The 19560-nt window shown below is 38.0% G+C and overlaps 1 protein-coding gene and 1 pseudogene across 2 annotated transcripts in view; one reads left to right on the top strand and one right to left on the bottom strand.

The window, feature by feature from the left end:
- The window catches only part of Prrg4 (proline rich and Gla domain 4), a 49833-nt gene that overhangs the window by 19564 nt on the left and 10709 nt on the right, over positions 1 to 19560 (bottom strand). The window lies entirely within an intron of this gene.
- LOC101715593 (elongation factor 1-alpha 1 pseudogene) lies at positions 738 to 3999 on the top strand (annotated as a pseudogene). The gene has a single exon (XR_015448964.1). The product of XR_015448964.1 is annotated as an elongation factor 1-alpha 1 pseudogene (transcript).

Raw genomic sequence — 19560 nt, 5'->3', positions numbered from 1 at the left:
TAGTATTTCTCTTATTCTGGTCATCTGTGGAATTGGGAAGATACTATGATTCACACTTCACAAACAGGGTTCTTGAAACATGAAGTAAATTAGTACCCATTGCCCAAGTCTTAGCCCAGTTCTTGACTCTTTCAAGTGCTTTCTTTGAGTAATTAAGCAGTGAAGGGTATTAAGTAAATAATTATTTTGTTTCGAAGGAAATAAGGAAAAATCAGAACAATATGACTAATGGACTTGGGTTAATGTGATAACACATCTCTGAGTTGAGTACATAGCTGCCCACTTACCAGTGTGAATTCAAGAATGAATGGAAACTGGCTTTACTGTGTGGGTATGAGGACTGACTCAAAGATTGAGCCAGGAAATGTCAAAGTTGCAGCTATGAAGCACTGCAATGTAAGGTCGAATCCACATCCTTGAAGACACACGGATGAGAGTATCATTAGATTACTCCAAACAGGGAAGTAACTTTACTGAATTTAAGTGTTTTTGTGAGATCTTAGCCTTGATGTTTCAATATCAATTATCTGCTGTTTAAATTTATCCCAGTGAAGTCAGCAAGCAGAAAATGAAAGACTCCTATTCTTTAAGATTACTAATACATCTGTATGTTACTAATATACCCATAATCTTGTTATTTTATCCACATTTTCAGATTCATCAAATAGACAGTTTAAAGGTTTTATCTTTTTGTTGTTGTTTTTCTTTTCTTTTCTTTTTTTTTTTTTTGGAGACAGGCTTTCACTATATAGTTTAGGTTGGTCTTGAACTCATTACGTAGCCCAGGCTGGTCTTAAACTCAAAGTGATCTTCCTGTCTCAGCTTCCCAAGTGTTGGGCTTACAGGCATGTGTCACTATGGCCGGCCTAAAAATCTTATCTTGAATCCCTCTTAGGAAACAGATATTTGATAGGAAAGAGATATCTGACAGAATCTATATTTATTTCTATCATTTAAGAACAGAGATTGTTAATAACGAAACAATTACATACAATCAAGAACAGTGTCAGGGGTCAATATGGTTTTCTCTCACACCCTAGGTAGCTGTAAGAACTAAAAGTTATCCTTAGAAACAGTCATCTTCACAGTCCTTACAGGACATATAGGAACTTGAATCAATGTGGTTCTCATCTGGCCCCAGGGGGCTGTGACAAGGGCTTGTGTCACAGCTGGTCATAGAACTGTCATTCAGTTATAGAAGTTGGCATTCTTCCAAGTAATATAATTCTACACTCATCAGACTTATTTTATCATCACAATCATACTCTCTGATTGCCACACAGTTTTGGCCTCTGTATGTAAACTCATATTCTGGTAATCATAATGTTCTAAGTGAATAGATTTTTTTCACACCCAAGTTCATTTAGCATCAGTTGCCAAACCATATTTTTCATATACAGCATGTGTAAAGGGAAATTAAATAAATTATGTATTTCTATTTTTACAATTGATAGTATTTAAGAATAATTGATTGAGCCCAGTGTGGTGGTGTGCACCTGTAATCTCAGTTCCTTGGAAGGCTGAGGCGGGAGGATCTTGGGTTTGAGGCCAGATGGGCAACATAGTGAGACCCCAATCACAAATCAAACACACAAGTACAAGAATCATTCATTAATTCCATGGCAGAGAAGGACAATAATGCAGTAGTGATGCTGCTGGTGCTATTGAAGACCCTGTCTCAAAAAAAAAAATTATGCTAGGTATGGTGGCACATGCCTGAAATTTCAGCTATGCAAGAGACTGAGGCAGTATGATTGCAAATTCAAGGCCAGCCTGCCTTATTTATTTATTTATTTATTTAGTACCTGGGATCGAACTCAGGTCCTTCTGCTTGTGAGGCAGGTGGGAGAACCACTGAGCTAAATCCCTGGCTCAGCGTGCCTGCCTAATTTAGCTAGACCTTGTGTCGAAAAAACAAAACCAAAAAAGGTGAGAATATAGCTTAGTGATAGAGCACCCTTGGGTTCAGTCCCCAGTACTCCCTCCAAAGTCAATTATCTGCTGTTTCATATAGTCTAACCTAATCATTTTTGCCAGTGCCTAACACAGGGCCTAGCAGATGCTCGATTAATACTTGCTGAATGAATTAATACCTAAATCCTCCTTCCCATAATTTTTGGTCAAATGATTCTAGGAAATTTGTTTATTTATTTTTTTATAGCAGTTGTAATTAAACCCAGGATTTCTGCACATTAGGCTAGCGTTCCAGTGTTGAGTCACATCCAAGTCCTTTCTGTTTTATCTTTTTTCTTTTTTTTGGTACTGGGGATCGAACTTGGGAACTTGCACTTTTGGGGCAGGCGGCGGAACCACTGAACTAAATCCCCAGCCCTAATTTAAGACAGGGTCTCACTATGTTGCTCAAGACTCACCTTAAACTAACTTACAGTCCTCCCATTTTAGCCTCCTAAGTAGCTGGGATTACAGGTGTGTGTGCACTATAACACCTGGCTACGAAATTTGTATTTTAGAGCCTGCAAGTAACATCATTAAAGAAAATGAGAGCTTTTCCACAATGAGTTTGCCCCCAGAGAACAGGTGTTGTGGAACCAAAGCCAATGTGGGAAAAAAAACTCACATCAACCTTGTTGTCACTGAACATGCAGATATGGGCAAGTCCCCACTACTACTGGCCATCTACTCTACAAATATGGTGGCATCGACAAAAGAACAATTTGAGAAGGAGGTTGCTGAAATGAGAAAGGGTCCCTTCAAGTCAGCCTGGGTCTTGAATAAACTGAAAGCTGAACGTGAGTGTGATATCACCATTGACATCTCTGTGGAAATATGAGACCAGCACATATTATGTGACTATCATTGATGACCCAGGACACAGAGACTTTATCAAAAACATCACAACAGGCACTTGACTGTGCTGTCCCGATTGTTGCTGCTGGTGTTGGTGAATTCAAAGCTGGTATCTTCAAGAATGGGCAGACCTGTGAGCATGTCCCCCTGGCTCACACTCTGGGTGTGAAGCAACTCACTGTTGGTGTTAACAAAATAGATTCCACCGAGCCACCCTACGACCAGAAGACATAAGAGAAAATCATCAAGGAAGTCAGCACCTACATTATGAACATTGGCCACAACTCTTAACACAGTAGCATTTGTACCAATTTCTGGTTGGAATGGTGACAAGATGCTGGAGCCAAGGGATAACATGGATTGGTTCATGGAATGGAAAGTCACCCATAAAGGTGGCAATGCCAGTAGAACCATGTGGCTCGCATCTTACCATCAACTTGCCTCACTGACAACCGTGTGTTTGCCCTTCCAGGATGTCTACAAAATTGGTAGTGTTGGTACTGTCCCTGTGGGCCAAGGGGAGATTGGTGTTCTCAAACCTGGAATGGTGGTCACCTTTGCTCTCATCAGTGTCACAAGTGGAGTAAAATCTATTGACTGCATCATCAAGATATAAGTGAAGCTCTTCCTGGGAACAATGTGGGCTTCAACTTCAAGAACATGTCAAAAATATTCTTTGTGGCAATGTTCCCAGTGACAGCAAGAGCCTGCAATGGAAGTAGCTGACTTCACTGGTCAGGTGATTATCCTGAACTGTCCATGCCAAATCAGTGCTGGCTCTGCCCCTGTACTGGATTGTCACACAGCTCATACTGCTTTCAAATTTGCTGGACTGAAAGACAAGATTGATCCGCAGTCTGCTGAGAAGCTGGGAGATGGCCCTAAATCTCTTGGTGCTGCCATTGTTGACATGATTCCAAGCAATCCTAAATAGGCTGAGAACTTTTCTGACTATTCTTCTTTGGGTCATTTGCTGTTTGTGATTTGAGTGGATATCATCGAATCAGTGAAAAAGAAGGCTGCTGGAGCTGGCAAGGTCACCAACTCTTCCCAGAAAGCTCAGAAGGCTAAATAAATATTGTCCCTAACACCTGTCACCGCAGTCTTAATCAGTGGTGGAAGAAACGTTTCAGACTGTTTTTCACAATTGGCCATTTATGTTTACTAGTAAAAGATTGGTTAATGATAACAATGCAGTGTAAAACCTTCAGAAGGAAAGGAAAATGTTTTGTGGACTCTGTGTATGTGCGTGTGTGTGTGTGTGTGTGTGTGTGTGTGTGTGTATGAGAGAGAAAGAGAATTTTAAATTATTAGTTTTTAAAATTCATGCTTTTTTTAGGGGCTGGGGATTTAGCTCAGTGGTTTTGCCACCTGCTGCGCAAGCGCAAGGACCCAAGTTTGATCCCCAGTACCAAAAAAAAAAAAAAAAGAAAAATTCATCCTTTTTAATGGAGACAGCTTGACCAAAAATCTGTTACAGAATTTTGAGACTCATTATACAAAGTTTAATGGGGAAAAAAAAAGTTTAATGAGAAGAAAAAAGACAGTGAATAACACACTGGGAAACATATTTGCAACACATGTGATGGTTAAAGATTCGAGATCCCTACCCTTTAAAGTACTAGAAGATGTCAACAAGAAAAAAGATTATTTAAAAAACAAACATGTATGGGCTGACATGTGGCCTAGCACAGGAGTGCTTGCCTCATATTTGCAAGGCCCCGGGTTCAATCCTCAAAACTGCAGAAGAGAAAAGAAATAACATAAATGGACAACTCATAAAAGAAAATATGGAAATAACAAGTAAATGAAAAAAATGGTCAATAAATAAACCTTGGAAAATATTTAGCTTCAAAGAGATGAAAATCGAATTAAGATTCATTATTTGCTAGTTAGATCAGCGAAGACAAAAGATAATGAAAGGGCACATTCAGTGGTGGAAAGGGTCAGAGTACCATATGGAGTAACCACTGTAGAAGGCCATTTAGCAGTTCTGAAAGGGCAGACTCTAATCTTAAACCTCACAGCATTGCTTCATCCACTTCCATGCACTTAACTGTTCATACTATGTGGCTGATTTTTTTTTTATTGTGTGACTGATGTGTAAAGATTCTATCTCATCAGTCATTCTCTAATTGAAGATCTAATGTCTTTTTCATTTATTTCTATATATTACTTGTTTATCAGTTTCTAGATTCATCAGGCTCAAAAAAGTTTATTTATAAAATTTTTAAAAATTTTACAAGTTGCCCTCAACAAAATGAACTGTTTTTTCCCTCACCTACATGACTTTTCAAGAAGTTAATAAATATTTTTATGATTTTCTATTATAAAAGCAATACTGCTTCTCATAGAAATAGGAGGAATTAAAAAAAAGAATTAAGATGCCTAATTTCCTCTCCAAGTGAATCACTTGGAGTACACCATTCCAGGCCTTTTCTCAGTAAAAAATAAGTGTATAAATTATACATGCTGTACAATATTTATGTCTACCTCCATATAATAGAAAATGCCAAGTGAGACTATCATATCCCATGTGAATAGCAGGTGTTAAATTTTTGTTTCTTGCTTTCTTTTTTCTTTTGATAGTGGGCATTGAACCCACGGCCTTTGAACTGAACTACATCTCAGTCCTTTTTATTTTTTATTTAGGGACAAGATCTCACTAAATCACTAAGCTGCCTGGTCTGGGCTAGAGTTTGTGATTTTTCTGCCTCAGCCCCTCAAGAGTGCTGGAATTATAGGTGTACAGCACCATGCTTGGTCTATAGGTATTACAATTTTTTAAAATAGTGGTTTAAAAGCTGCCTCTTATTTTAATTAGCATTTTTTTTACAACTAATCAATGGCTATTCATAGTTCTTTTTTGAGTTCTCCACTCATATTGTTTGCTGAATTGCATTTTAGCTAAGTGTAATTCCAAGATTGTTTGGATTTTTGTTTATCATTGGGCATATTCTATTATTTGAATTTCTATAGGGGAATAAATTTCCACTTTATCTATGATTTGTCTGTTCACAAATACCAATCTCCAGTTTAGAGAGATTACTCAATTCATCTTACCTATGTACTTAAAGCCATATTAAATATTTTCCCTTTAAAAATATTTAACATCTTGATATCTCCTTAGGCACATTATGAAACATAAAGATGAATGATAATATAATCACTTTTTAAATTATGCAAGTGGATTTACTAGGTCAGCTCACAGGATCAGAGGTGGGAGAGTCTACAGTGGGCGTCTGCATGCTGGAGCCAGAGGATCCAGCTGCTCAGCCTTACAATCACTTCAAAAAATCAAGATAAAAGTCATGTGGGCCAGGGATTTAGCTCGGTGGTTCCGGTACCTGCCTTGCAAGCACAAGGTCCCAAGTTTGATCCCTGGTACCAAAAAAAAGATAAAAGTCATGTAACGTAAAATTCACCACTTTAATTATCTTTAAGTGTACAATTCAAGGGCTTTTATTCTATTCGCAATATTGTGTAAGAATCTGTAGAACATTCTCATCACCCTAAAAAGAAGCCCTATACTTGTTAATCAAATCATTCCTCACTTTCTCTATTCCCTGGAAACCACTATAAATACTCACGCCTTCTTCTGACTGACTACTATTTCTTTGTGTGGTGATACCATATTTTATCTATTTATCAGTTGAATGGATGTCTCAATTCTAGTTATTACCAATGCAGATATTTCTCATTTAACAACCCATCTGTTTAATGACTGTTCAGACTTATGACCTGCTTCTTGGACTTTTGGGGGGTGCAGGTTCTGTACATCTCATTTGTAGAGCCTCAATGTCTCTTTTTGGTAGAGTACACCTTGTTTATACAGTACTGTAATTTTTGCTGATTGTATTGTGCAATATAGTACTGTAGTTTTAGTTCTGTTATACATCACAGTACTGCATGTAAGAGTTATGCAAATAAAAGCAAAGTTATCAAGTTGGAGTTTCCTTTGACCATTTCTTTGTTCTGAATTTTGTAATGTACATACTATAGACAGTTTCTCATTTAGCAAAGGATTCATTTAACGACCTAGTCTCAGGAACTGAGCTCGGATGTCTGTACAATAAAATGACATATCCGGTGCTGAGAAGGATGTGGTGGGAAGGGCACTCTCAGCTCACTACTGGAGTAAACATACTAGAAGCCACTCAGCAATTCTGCAAGTTCAGACTTTGTTCTTAAAGCTCATCCATTGCCATGAACTTAATAAATGATTCACATCATGTGGTTGATTTATGAAGATACCATCTTCTGTGTCATTCTCTAATTGCAGACCAAATAGTGTCTTCCTCAGTTATTTCTATATTTTACTTCTTTATCGTTTTCTAGATATATCACCAATGGGCTCAAAAAAAGTTCTGCTTTATTTATAAAACTTTAAGAAAAATTTTACAAGTTGCCCTCAATAAAATGAACTGGCTTTCCCCTTACCACATGACTTTTCAAGAAATTAATATTTCATGATTTTCTACTATAAAAGCAATACTTACTCCTTCTTATAGAAAAATTAGAGGATTAAAAAAAGAGCAAAGGGCCAGGGATTTAGCTCAGTGGTTCTGCCGTCTGCTTCGCAAGCACAAGGACCTGAGTTTGATCCCTGGCACCAAAAAAAGAAAAAAAAAAAAAAGGAGAGTAAAATGCCTAATCCTCCCTCCAAGTGCACCACCGGGAGCTCATAATTCCAGGCTTTTTTTTTCAAGGTGTAAATAAATGTATGTATTATATATGTTGTCAAATCAACTTTCAGAAAGGATTACAAATGTTTATGTCCACCTCCATATAATAGAAAATTACAAGTGAGAGCATTATTTCCCATGTGAATTGCAGGTATTAAAATCTGTTTCCTTTTTTTTTTCTTGTAGTGGGGCTTGAACCCATGGCCTTCAAACTGAGCTACATCTCCACCCCTTTTTATTTTGTATTTTGAGAAAGAGTCTCACTAAATCATTAAGTTGCCCAGTCTGGGCTGGAACTTGTGATTTTCCTGCCTCAGCCTCCCAGAGTTCTGGATTATAGGTATGGGCCCCTACACCTGACCAGCAGGTATTACATTTTTTAAAAAAAGAGTTTTAAAGTAGCCTCTTCTTTTAATTAGCTCAATGGTTCTGTAGTTGTTTTTTGAGTTTCTCCTAGTATTCCTTGCTGAATTGTATTTTAGCCAAGCGTAATCTCAAGATTGTACTTCTGTTTTCAATTGGGTGCAGTATATTCTTAGAATTTCTATAGAGGAATAAATTATCATTTTATCTATGAATTGTCTTATATACAAATAGCAATCTGTAGTTTAGGGAGACTACGTGAGTCATTTCACTTTTGCACTTGAAGCCATATTAATTTTTTTTGAGACAGGGTCTTGCTCTGTAATTTAGGTTGGTCTTGAACTCACTATGTAGCCCAGGCTAGCTTGAACTCCTGGCAACCCTCCTGCCTCAGCCTCTGAGTGCTGGGATCACGGGTGTGCACCACCATGCCAGGCGTTAAATATTTTTCTCTTTAAATAATACTCATCTTCTTGATATCTCCTTAGGCACACTATGGAACATAAAGAGGAATAGTAATATAAGTTTTTAAAATTAAGATACAATTTCTATAACAAAACTTTCCAGTTTAGTCATTTTTAGCATACAATTCTAAGGCTTTTATTTTATTGGTACCAGGGATCAAACTCAGGACCTTGTGCTTGTCAGGCAAGCAGCAGAACCACTGAGCTAAATCCCCAGCCCTAGGGCTTTTATTTTATTCACAATATTATGTGACCATCACCACTTTCTAGAACATTTTCCTCACCCCAAAAAGAAGCCCTATACTAGTTAATCAGTCACTTCTCATTCTCTGTCTCCTGGCAACCACTAATTTACTTTCTGTCTCTATGGATTTAACTTTTCTGGACATTTCATATAAATGGATGCATACTATATGTCATCTTTTTTGTTTCTTTGTTTTTTGTGGGGGTCTTTTGTTTTTGTTTTTGTACCAGAGATTGAACTCCGGTCCTTGTGCTTGCACAGCTGGCAGCAAGACCACTGAGCTAAATCCCCAACCCCCTTTGTTTGTTTCTTGTGACAGGGTCTCCCTATATAGTTCAGCCTGGTCTGAACTTACTATGTAGCCCAAGTTGGGCTCCTGCCTCAGCCTCCAAAGTGCTGGAATCATAGGTGTGAGCCACCACACCTGGCTATAATGTCATCTTTTATGACTTCTTTAACTTAGCATTTCTTGCAAGTTTCCTCCATACTGTAGCATGTATAAGTATTCATTTCTTCTTCTGGCTGAATACTACTCCATTGTGTGGCTATATCATATTATATCTATTCACCATTTGATGGATATTTGGGTTGTCTCCACTTTTTGGTTATCACTGATAATGCCATTATAGACATTCATGTACAAGTTTTTGTGTGAACACACACTTTCAGTTTTCTTGGATGTGTTCCTAGGAGTGGAATTGCTAGTTCATATGGTAAATCTGTTTAAGCTTTTGACAAAACTTAAAATGAAAAGTAATATAAGCAACTATTATAAGTAATTAGAAGTGCTGGGTTTGGTGGCGCACACCTGTAATCTCAGCACTTGGGAGGCTGAGGCAGGAGGATTGCTGTGAGTTTGAGGCCAGCCTGGGCTACATAGTGAGTTTGAGGCCAGCCTGTACTACATAGTAAGATCCTGCCTCAAAAAAAAAAGTAATTAGAATATAATTATATAAGTATCTAATGTAAAATAACATATACTTTAATTAAAGAAAGCTTTTTTGGTGGTAGTTGGGATTGAACTCAAGGGCATTCTGCCATGAGCTACATCTCCTGTCTGTCTGTCTTTCTTTTTCCTTCCTTCCTTTCTTTCTTTCCTTTCCTTTCCTTCCTTCCTTCCTTTCTAGATAAGGTCTGGTTGAGTTGTCTAGGCTGGTCTTGAACTCTGACCCTCCTCTGTAAACCTTCCAAGTAGTTAAGATTATCATTGTACACTACCACACCTGGTAAAAAGGTCACTTTTGTAGCCTTAATATGTGGACGACACTTGGCTAAGCACTTGGTTTGCAATTTTTCATTGCATCCTCACAACTTTCTGTAGTAGATCTGCTTATTACAACCATTATACAGAAGAGGATACTGAAGCTCAAAGATATTGAACAATTTGCTCAAGGGCTCATACCTTGTTGGAGTGGATCTAGGATTGAACTAAGGTAAACTGGTTTGGAATCTGAAATTTGGTCACTCTTATTGCCTTAAAACACAATCCCAAAGGGACACAAGATGGAGGGGGTAAAGGAGGGGAGGGAGGGGGAGAAACACACAGTGAATTAAACTGTGTTATGTACATGTCCCAACTCCCCATGATGAATGTAGTCATCATGTACTGCAAACACGTGCTAATAAAAATAAAAATTTTAAAAACCATATCTGTTAAAAAGAAAAGTTAAAATGAAGTCATAAGCACCAGTATATGAGTGTAGGGAACAGGGAAAGGGGACGTTACTAGAAGCTCTGCAGTAAATCCTAGTCTCCTGGGAGCCAAGGCAGCACAAGGCTAATTAACTTATTATTCAGAAAAGGTAGAAAAAATGAGACTTGGAGAAGAAGCTGAGCTTTCGGCCTGATTAGTGCTGCTCTGGGAGACAAGACGAAAGCCCCCAGCTTCCTGCACCTTTTATTGAGTACATCAGGAGAAACAGATGTAACAAATGACTCGCAGAGTTCAGTACATCCGTGTAAACAAAATGTAACAATCCAAGAACATCGAGGAACTGAGTAGATGAAGATTTTGTTCCTCCCAGGATGTCTTCAACTGGTGTTATCTTGTCTTGGAGAATTACAGCATCACCGGATCATTGAGGTCCCAGTTGGGACCGGAGGCCAAAATAGAATCATGTCTCAAAATGCCATAGCTGGCCTGTAGGCAGGAGAACTAGGCCTAATCAAATGATTTTTTCCTAAAATTATGTAGCATTGCTCCCGACATTTGAGCATGGAAAGGGCTTAACAAACTGGAAGCTCAGGGTAGAACAAGAAAATCTTTCTAAAGGAGAGAGCATTGGAAGGGAATTTCAATTGATAGCAAAGATTCCAGTAAAGACCTAGGATGGAGGCCAATTAGGTGAAAGAACTATTAACAGGGTTGCAAGTTAGTTTCACCTCGTGTTAATTTAATTATCAGCGGTTGACACTATATTGAGACACTGTATCCCAGCCCAATAGGAAAGACAGACCAGACATTAATTAGCAGTATCTGCCTTGGGCAGGGGAGGGGAGGTTTGTAGCATTATGCTAGCTATGAATTCTCATCACTACTAGATGACACAGAGATTAGAAATTATGGGTCATGCTTTAGAAAAGAATGACTATGATTTTGATTGCATCATAAGATATGGGATGGAAAATGGAGGCTGAGATTTGAAATATGTAATGAGGTTACATTGAAGAGTGTTAAATAACAGACAGAAGAGTTTGTATGTAATTCAGGAAGCAGTGAGGAGTCGCTGGAGATTTTTAAACCGAGAAATAGTGCCATGGGAACTCTACTATATGATTAATATAGCAATGGCATATGGAATGAACTGTCGTGTTGAAAGCTTTAGAAACAAAGAGACTAGGGCAGTGTTTGAATTAGCAGTTGAGAATAAAACCCTGTCAAAAAAGGGAGCTACAGGGCTGGGGATTTAGCTCAGTGGCACCGCACCTGCCTCACAAGCTCAAGGTCCTGGGTTCGATCCCCGGTACCAAAAAATAAAAATTTTAAAAAATAGGGAGCTACCACTTCCTCCACTAATTTGACAAAGATTAAAGGGTAAATATGAGGAAGTGAACACTCAAGTAGGCTGCTAAGGATACATGGTTTAACTTTTCTGGTGGGCAATTAGCAACATGTATAAAAATCCTTAAAAGCTGTCTCTTCCCTTTGATCTAATACCTAGAAATTTTTGTTTTGTCCTCTCATTTATAAATTCTCACTTGGTTGGCCTGACTGTTCATGCTTAGCCTTGCACATTACTGTTAAACTATAACTGACAAACAATATTAACGATGCCTCTAAAACTGGAAAAGAGTTTTTTCACAAATCAAATAAACTGGCACCCTCCTTTTCAGCAGGATGATAAACAGAAGAAAAAAACACCACAAGATTTATCATTTACTGTATCATAAAATCTTTCAATCTCTATAAAGACAAAGCACATCATCCTTAAGTATCAAGAAATTTGTGTCACAGAAATAATCTTGGGTATGTGCAAAGGTTTACCTCTAAAGATGTTCACTGCACTGCCATTTAATCTTCAACTCAAAACTAGCTTATGTTGGCAGATTTAAGTTTAAAGGGACATACTTGCTTTCTTTTTTCTCCTATGTTTAAAAAATAAAAATTAAGACATAATTCATGTATCATAAGATTCACCCTTTTAGTCCATACAATTCAGTGTCTTTAGTATCTTCATAAGGTTTTGAAACTATCACAACTATCAAATTTCAGAATATTTTCTATCAGTTCCCAAATAAACACCCTACCCTTACCAGTCATCATGCATTTTCTCTCTAGCCCTGTAGCTAATTAACTTTGTTTCTAAGGATTTGCTTATTCTGAATGTCATATAATTGGAATCACACAGTGTGTTGGCCTTTTGCGAACGGATTCTTCCACTTATGAGCATGATGTTTTCAAGGTTCCTCCATGCTATAGCATGCCACAGTACATTATCCCTTTATATGACTAAATGCTATTCAACTGTGTAGGTCTACTATATTTTATCTATCCACTTGTCACTCGATGGGCATTAGGATCATTTCCATTTTTTGACTATTATGAACCACGTTGTTATGACCATTTACTTACACGTTTTTATGTGAAATGTGTTTTCATTTCTCTTGGATATATACCTAGAAGTGGATTTGCTGGGTCATATGTGAACTCTACTTAACCTTTTATGAAACTGCCAAACTGCTTTCCAAAGTTGCTGAACTGTTTTATATTCCCACTAGCAAGGAATCCCAATTTCTCCACACTCTTAACCATAGTTGTTATTGTCTTTAGTTATTGTTTTTATGGGCCTCTGACTGGCTTCCTTTCTTTTCTGCTCTCTGAAGTACTCCCTGATTTGCTGGCTGAAACCTGATATTTCAGTTTTCATTGTTTAGATATTTTTCATCCCTAATTCCTGTTTAAAACTTCTAGCTGACCTGAAATATTTGCAAGCTCTGTTAACATTGGGCAACAACTGGCTGGTGTTAATCAGAGGTCGTCCTTCAATGTTCATCTTCTGTGTTAAACTCAGACTGCTTTTTACATTTATCTTTTTAATAGATAATTTATCTTTTATATGGCTTCACGGATAATTGAATTTGAAGCTCCTGGTTAAAGCCTTTGGCATAATTTAATTTTGAATACTGAATTTCAGACCAAAATATGAGCTACTCTAGAAATAAATCTAGCCTGAAAGGTATAAACCTTATGAGGAAAATTATAAAAATTTACTGGAAGAGATCAAAGAAGATTTAAATAAATAGATAAAATAACACATTCAAGGATACAAGATTCAATTCTCTCTAGTGCAATATAATTCAGAATAAAACTGTAAAATTCTAAAGGGTTATTTATGGAAACTTGACAAAATTATTCCAAAATTGATTTGAAAGAGTGAAAGACCAAGAATAATTAAGACACTTCTGAAAGAGAATACAGCTGCCCTCCTAGGTAATCCTATGATTTACAAAGGTACAGTGATTAAGAGCTTGTAATTTAATCTAATAAGATCAATGGATCAGAATACAGAAGCTGGCAACATAAACATGGGAAATTCATAACTATAGATGGCATAGGAATAGATTTGGCTTTGCAAATCATAAGGATTAAATAACTATATTCTGGGCAGCTTGGTTCATAATAGCAGAAATATTGGCCTGACCATAAACCAAAGGAGGGATAAATATATTTTATATATTCATCTAAGGAATACAAATGCAATACAGCAATGAAAACAGCACATATCAACATTCTGATTGTCAAAAATCCAAAGTATCTTGGTTTCTCTCCTACCATGATGAACACAAAAAACTTCCACGAACACAAATGACTTCTGTGACCTCATAAGGTGTGAGGATTTCTTCCCACCAGCAAGCAATGAGTTCTGCAGCTGATACCAGATAGGTATTCTCTAAAGGAGATGGTGTCAGATCTCGCAGGTTGAAGGTTCAGTTCCCAGGGCTGCCCCCTCCCTTTTAGATGACAATTGTAACCCCACAGGCTATAAACTGGGGTTCCCACAAGCCTCTCCTTGATTAATTTGCTTGAATGGCTTCTAGAACTCAGGGAATCACTTATATTTACCAGTTTATTACAAAGGGTAGCACCAAGGATACAGATGAAGAAATGCATAGGGCAAGGCATGGGAGAAGGGGCACGCCCCTCTAGGGGCACCAGGATCCAGGAACTTGCACATTTTCAGTAGGGAGAAGCTTCTCAAATCCTGTTCTTGTGCGTTTTTATGGAGCTTCACTTGGATAGGATTGAAAATTGAAGCATGGACAACCATGTCAATGTTACTGGACAAAACGGTCTGACCTACTATTAACAGACCCAGAGGGAAGCCCAGTAAGGCCGGTCTGTTCAGATTCTTCTTGGTCTCAATGTGTAACATTTCTCCCTCCAGGTTGTGGAGCAGGGTCCCTGTGGAATGCGAGGGTGTGATGATCTGTCACAGTGGAATAGTGAATTTCTTTATGGTCAATTCCCAGACAGAAAGAAAAAGGAAGTTCAGAATTCTATGACTTGCTGTGGGGAAGAGAAATTCTAGTTTCTGTGGCCTATCTTGGGGAGGAAGTTTTGAGCCAGGAACTGGGTACAAAAAAAAAAAAAAAATCACAATAATCTCATATATATATCAACTACATATATACATATATTATATATGACAATTTTTGACAAATGAAATGTTGGGGAAAATTACAGGAACATATTTATGTCTTTGCTAATTATATAAAGTTTAAAATCATGCATTAAGCTAAACAATGTATTGAACACTGTAATAAAACCATAAAGGAAAGCAAAGAAAGGACAGAAAAGAAAGAAATGACAGGATAGTTAGTTCTGAGAATTAGAGAGAAGACGTAATCAGGGATGGATAAAGGAGAGGCTCCAATGATATATTTCCTAAAACAGGTGGTAGGTACACCTAGTGGATGTGTGTGTACATTAAACATATACCATTTATATACAAAAGAGTAAAATATCAGAGAGATTTTAAGGAAGAACAAGGGGAGGGGAATGAGTTAATTGGGGACTGGGTGTAGGAGCATAAAATAAAGAAGGAATTGAAGAAAAACTTGGCATCATGGTTTTGCATAAAGCTGGTTTTTTCCAAGGTAATGATTCTACTTGTTTCTTCCTACGCCTCAGAAGAAGAAAATTGAGAAAAGTTCTCTTTTCCTTGGTGATTTAGCATAAGGGATTATTACCTCTCAAGGCATAGGAACTAAAAGCATTATGTATACTAAAAATAGGAAAAATACAGTAATTTCCTTTTCCTCCTTTAAGGGGGTTGATGAATATGGACGCTTACTGGATTAAGAACGAGAAACCCAAATTTCTAGCTTCACTCTGTCATTAATTAATTGTGTGACCTGGGTAGATAATGACAGGGAGAAAGGCTTTGGGCCTGGTGAGGAGGAGACATTGTCACAGTTGGAAGCTACAGGTGCCTGAGTGCGGGAGCCAGCACCCAGTGTGGCTCCTCACCAGAGTGAGCCGGTTGGGTCCCAGGCTGTGCTGCTTTTCTTGCACCACCGTTTCCTGATCAGGTTTTCAGATCTTATGGTTGCAGCTCTAGGGCCCCATTAGAGTGAGTTAGCAGAGCCCTATGTTTAAAAATCGGAAGTTTGTGAATGTTTTGTTAAGTTTGTGAAAATTTAAGGCAACATAGGAACATATTGTCCCACAGCTGGAGTTCAGTAATTGCTCATTACATTCTCTCTGCCTCTGCTGTTGCCCCTCTGCACTTCTTCCCCAAGGAAATAATGTTAGACATGTATGATTCACAATTTCACAATGTTTTGGTGTTGAATGTGGTATTTTCTTCAAAAATCATGTTGATCTGATGTGTGAGGAAGTAAGAAGTGGAATCAGAAAAAGAAAAAAAAGAAGTAGAATCAGGTAGAACTTTTAGATGTTAGCAGGGTTTTGTCCTTGTAAGTGAATTAATCCACAGATGGTATGAATGGGTTAATGGCTTATTTTAAGAACAGCTTTGCTGCAGCCACCAGTTTGGCAAGGGCTCTCTCAAACTCCCTGTCTCTTGCCATGTGATGCCCTACGCTCCTTCTAGATATTGCCAGATGTGGCTCTGGACTTTGAACCAGAACAGTGAACCAAAATAAATCCCTTCTCTTTATCATTTACCCAATCTGCTGTATTGTGTTACAAACATAGAAAACAGACTAACACAACCATCTAGTTCTCTCTCCGCATTCCCATTTCTCTTCTTTAATGTGCTTCCTTTTGCTGGGTTGTGGTGAATTTCTTCTGAACCATCTAATAATCTTTTGAGCCACTAATTTTTTGTTTCTCCTAGCATGGACCTCAACCCCAAAAATAATCATAGAGAAAGGATGGAGCTTGAGCTTCAGGAGGGAGTGGCCTGAGTGTGCCAGGTGGCTGTGTCTGAGGAGGATGCAGTGAACCCGTGACAGCTGAGGTAGACGGTTCCTCAGCCCAAGGTGAAGTTCCCCTTGGCTTTATAATGTCCTAGGAAAGTAGTAAGTACAGTGCCCATGGGAACATGGGCCACGGGTCAGGGCAACCCAGCTGTGCTTCCTAGTTTGCCTGTGTCCGGTCTTCCATCTTGGAGTACTGCTTGTGACTGCTCATGCCATGGTGCTGTGCATGTCCAACTCCAGCTTCATAACTTGGTGGGTCAGGAATCATCCAGGTCTTGTTAGGTAGTTACATAGCTTCCTCATGTCCCAGGGTCAGGCATTCAGACTACCAGGGCTGTAGCCAGTCAGAAACTGCTTTCCAGAATAGCTGTTAACTGAAGAATACGGACTCACTCCAAGACTCCACAGAGGGAGCTCTGATTGGGTTGGCCAGAGGCTCCCACAACTTTCATTCTGCCACTGCCACTAACAATCAGTTTGTCATGTAGCCCAAATAGCCCAAATGGCCCAAATGGCAGCTTGCAGCACTGTCTGGCTTTACTGCCAAATTTTCTTGTCTGAGCCCCAGTAAGAACTGCAAGTTTAGGATTGCTTTGGCTATTCTGGTTTATTGTGCTTCCATATGAGTTTTAGGATTTTTTTTCTAGTTTTGTGAAGAATATCATTGGAATTTTGATGGGGATTACATTGAATTAGTAGATCACTTTTGATAATATGGCTATCTTAATTTATCTTAATATTAATTCGGCGGCAATTCCCGGTACAAAAAAAAAATTAATTCTGTGGATTCATGAATATGCTAAGTCTTTCCTTTTTCTAATGTTTTCTTCAATTTTTTTCTTTAGTGTTCTGGAATTTTCATTCTAGAGGTCGTTCACCTCTTTACTTAGGCTTATTGCTAAGTCTTTTATTTTATTTTTTGAAGCTATTCTTAATGGGACTGTTTTCCTCATTTCTTTTTCAGCAGGTTCATTATTGGTGTAGAGAAAAGCAATTCATTTTTGTAAGTCAATTTTACATCATGACACTTTGCTGAATTGTTTATCAGATCTAAAGGCTTTTGATGGAGTTTTTAGGGTCTTCTAAGTAAAGGATTTTACAGTCTGCAAATAGGAATAATTTTACTTCTTTTCCTATTTGGATCCCTTCTATTTTTCTCTTGCCTAATGGCTATAGCTAAAACTTCAAGTACCATATTGAACAGAAGTGAGACTGGACACTCTTGTTTTGACCCTGATTTTAGAAGAAAGGGTTTCAGTTTATCCCTAATTCAATATACGTGGGTTTGTCGTATATGGCTTTAACTATATTGAGGTAAGATCCTTCTGCACTTAGTTTCTTAAGGGTCTTTATTATGAAGGGATGTTGAATTTTGTCAAAGTCTTTTCTGTATCTATTGGGATAACAACCAAATTTTATCCTTGACTCTATTTATGTGTTACATTTACTGATTTACATATGTTGAATTACCCTTGCATCCCCAAAATGAAGCTCATACATGATGTTTTTAATATGCTGCTGGATTGTTTGCAAGAATCTTTTTGAGGGGGCCAGGGATTTAGCTCAGTGGTTCCAGCGCCTTCCTTGCAAGCGCAAGATCTGGAGTTAAATCTCTGGTACCAAAAAAAAAAACTTATTGAGGATTTTTGCATCGATGTTTCTCAAACATGTTTGTCTGTAGTTTTTTCTTTTTGTTGAGTCCTTATCTACTTTGGTATCAGGGTCATACTAGCTTTGAAGAATAAATTTGGAAACATCATTCCTTCCTTTTTCTATTTCAAGGAATGGTTTGTAGAGCATTGATATTAGTTTGTCTTGAAAGGTCTGATAAAATCCAGCAGGAAATCCATCCAGTCCTGGGCTTTTTTTTGTTGGGAGAAAAGTTTTTAAAAGAAAAGTTTTTCTTTTACTACTGCTTCAATCTTTTTGCTTGATATTGATCTGTTTAGATTTTTTTATATCCTCTTTGTTCAATTTTGGTAGGTTGCCTATGCCTAGAAACTTATACTTTTTCTTCTATATTTTTTAATTTATTGAAATGCTTATTCACAGTAGTTCCTAATAATCTTCTGGATTTCAGTGATATCTGTTGTAATATCACCTTTTTCATCTCTAATTTTATCTTTGGCTAATGTTAGTTTGGCTAAGGGTTTACCAATTTTTGGATTGTCTTTTCAAAAAATCAATTGTTTCATAGATCTTTTGTATTGTTCTTTTAGTGTCCATTTCATTAGTTTCAACTCTGGTCTTTCCTTCCTTCTATTGGTTTTCAGTTTGGTTTGTTCTGGAGGTATTAAAATTCCAGATTTCAAAACTTGCTACAAAAACATCACGATAGTGGCACAAATATAGACACACAGACCATTAGAATAGAATAGAGGACACAGAAGTAAACCATGTAACTACAGCCATCTGATTCTTGACAAAGGAGCCAAAAACATACATCTGAGAAAAAACAGATACAAATGGTGCTAGGGAAACTATCCATTTGTGGAAGACTAAAATTAGATCCTTATCTCTTAAACTGCACACATCTCAATTCAAAAATGGGTCTAAGGGCCGGGGATTTAGCTCAGTGGTTCTGGCGCCTGCCTCACAAGCACGAGGACTGGAGTTTAATCCCCAGTACCAAAGAAAACAAAAAAACAAAAAACCCCACAAACAAACAAAAAAATGGGTCCAAGACCTAGAAATCTTGAAGCTACTAGAAGAAAACACTGGGAAAACAGTATCATAGGCACAGGGCAAGGGGTTTCCAACCTGCTATTAGAACATCTACTACAAGGCCTTTGCACAGAATGATGGCACTAGACACTGGAAAATTCAACAGCCTCTAGGATGAACTGACTGTGAGCACCTCTTGATCCAAGCCCAGTACAAAAAGAAACATGGTTTGGAACTGTGCCCTTGGCCAGTGGAATTTGCTGGACTTTAGCCACCCTGGAAAATCAATAAAAACCTGCTGCGCTCTTTGTTCTAGGAGCAGTAGTTTAGTCACTCTCTAAATCAGTTGCTGCCTCCTTTCAACCAAAGCCCCACTTTGGCCGAAGTGCCCCCCGACAAAGCTTGCCTATGCAGAAGTGTTTGTGTTTGCAACATTTGACCCAGT

The sequence above is a fragment of the Heterocephalus glaber genome, unplaced genomic scaffold (assembly GCF_053883595.1).
Source record: "Heterocephalus glaber isolate CG9 unplaced genomic scaffold, H.glaber_assembly_v1.0 deba00000594, whole genome shotgun sequence".
Classification (NCBI taxonomy): Eukaryota; Metazoa; Chordata; class Mammalia; order Rodentia; family Bathyergidae; genus Heterocephalus; species Heterocephalus glaber.
Note: the sequence above shows the minus strand (reverse complement) of the source record. Positions and strands in the feature narration are given on the sequence as shown.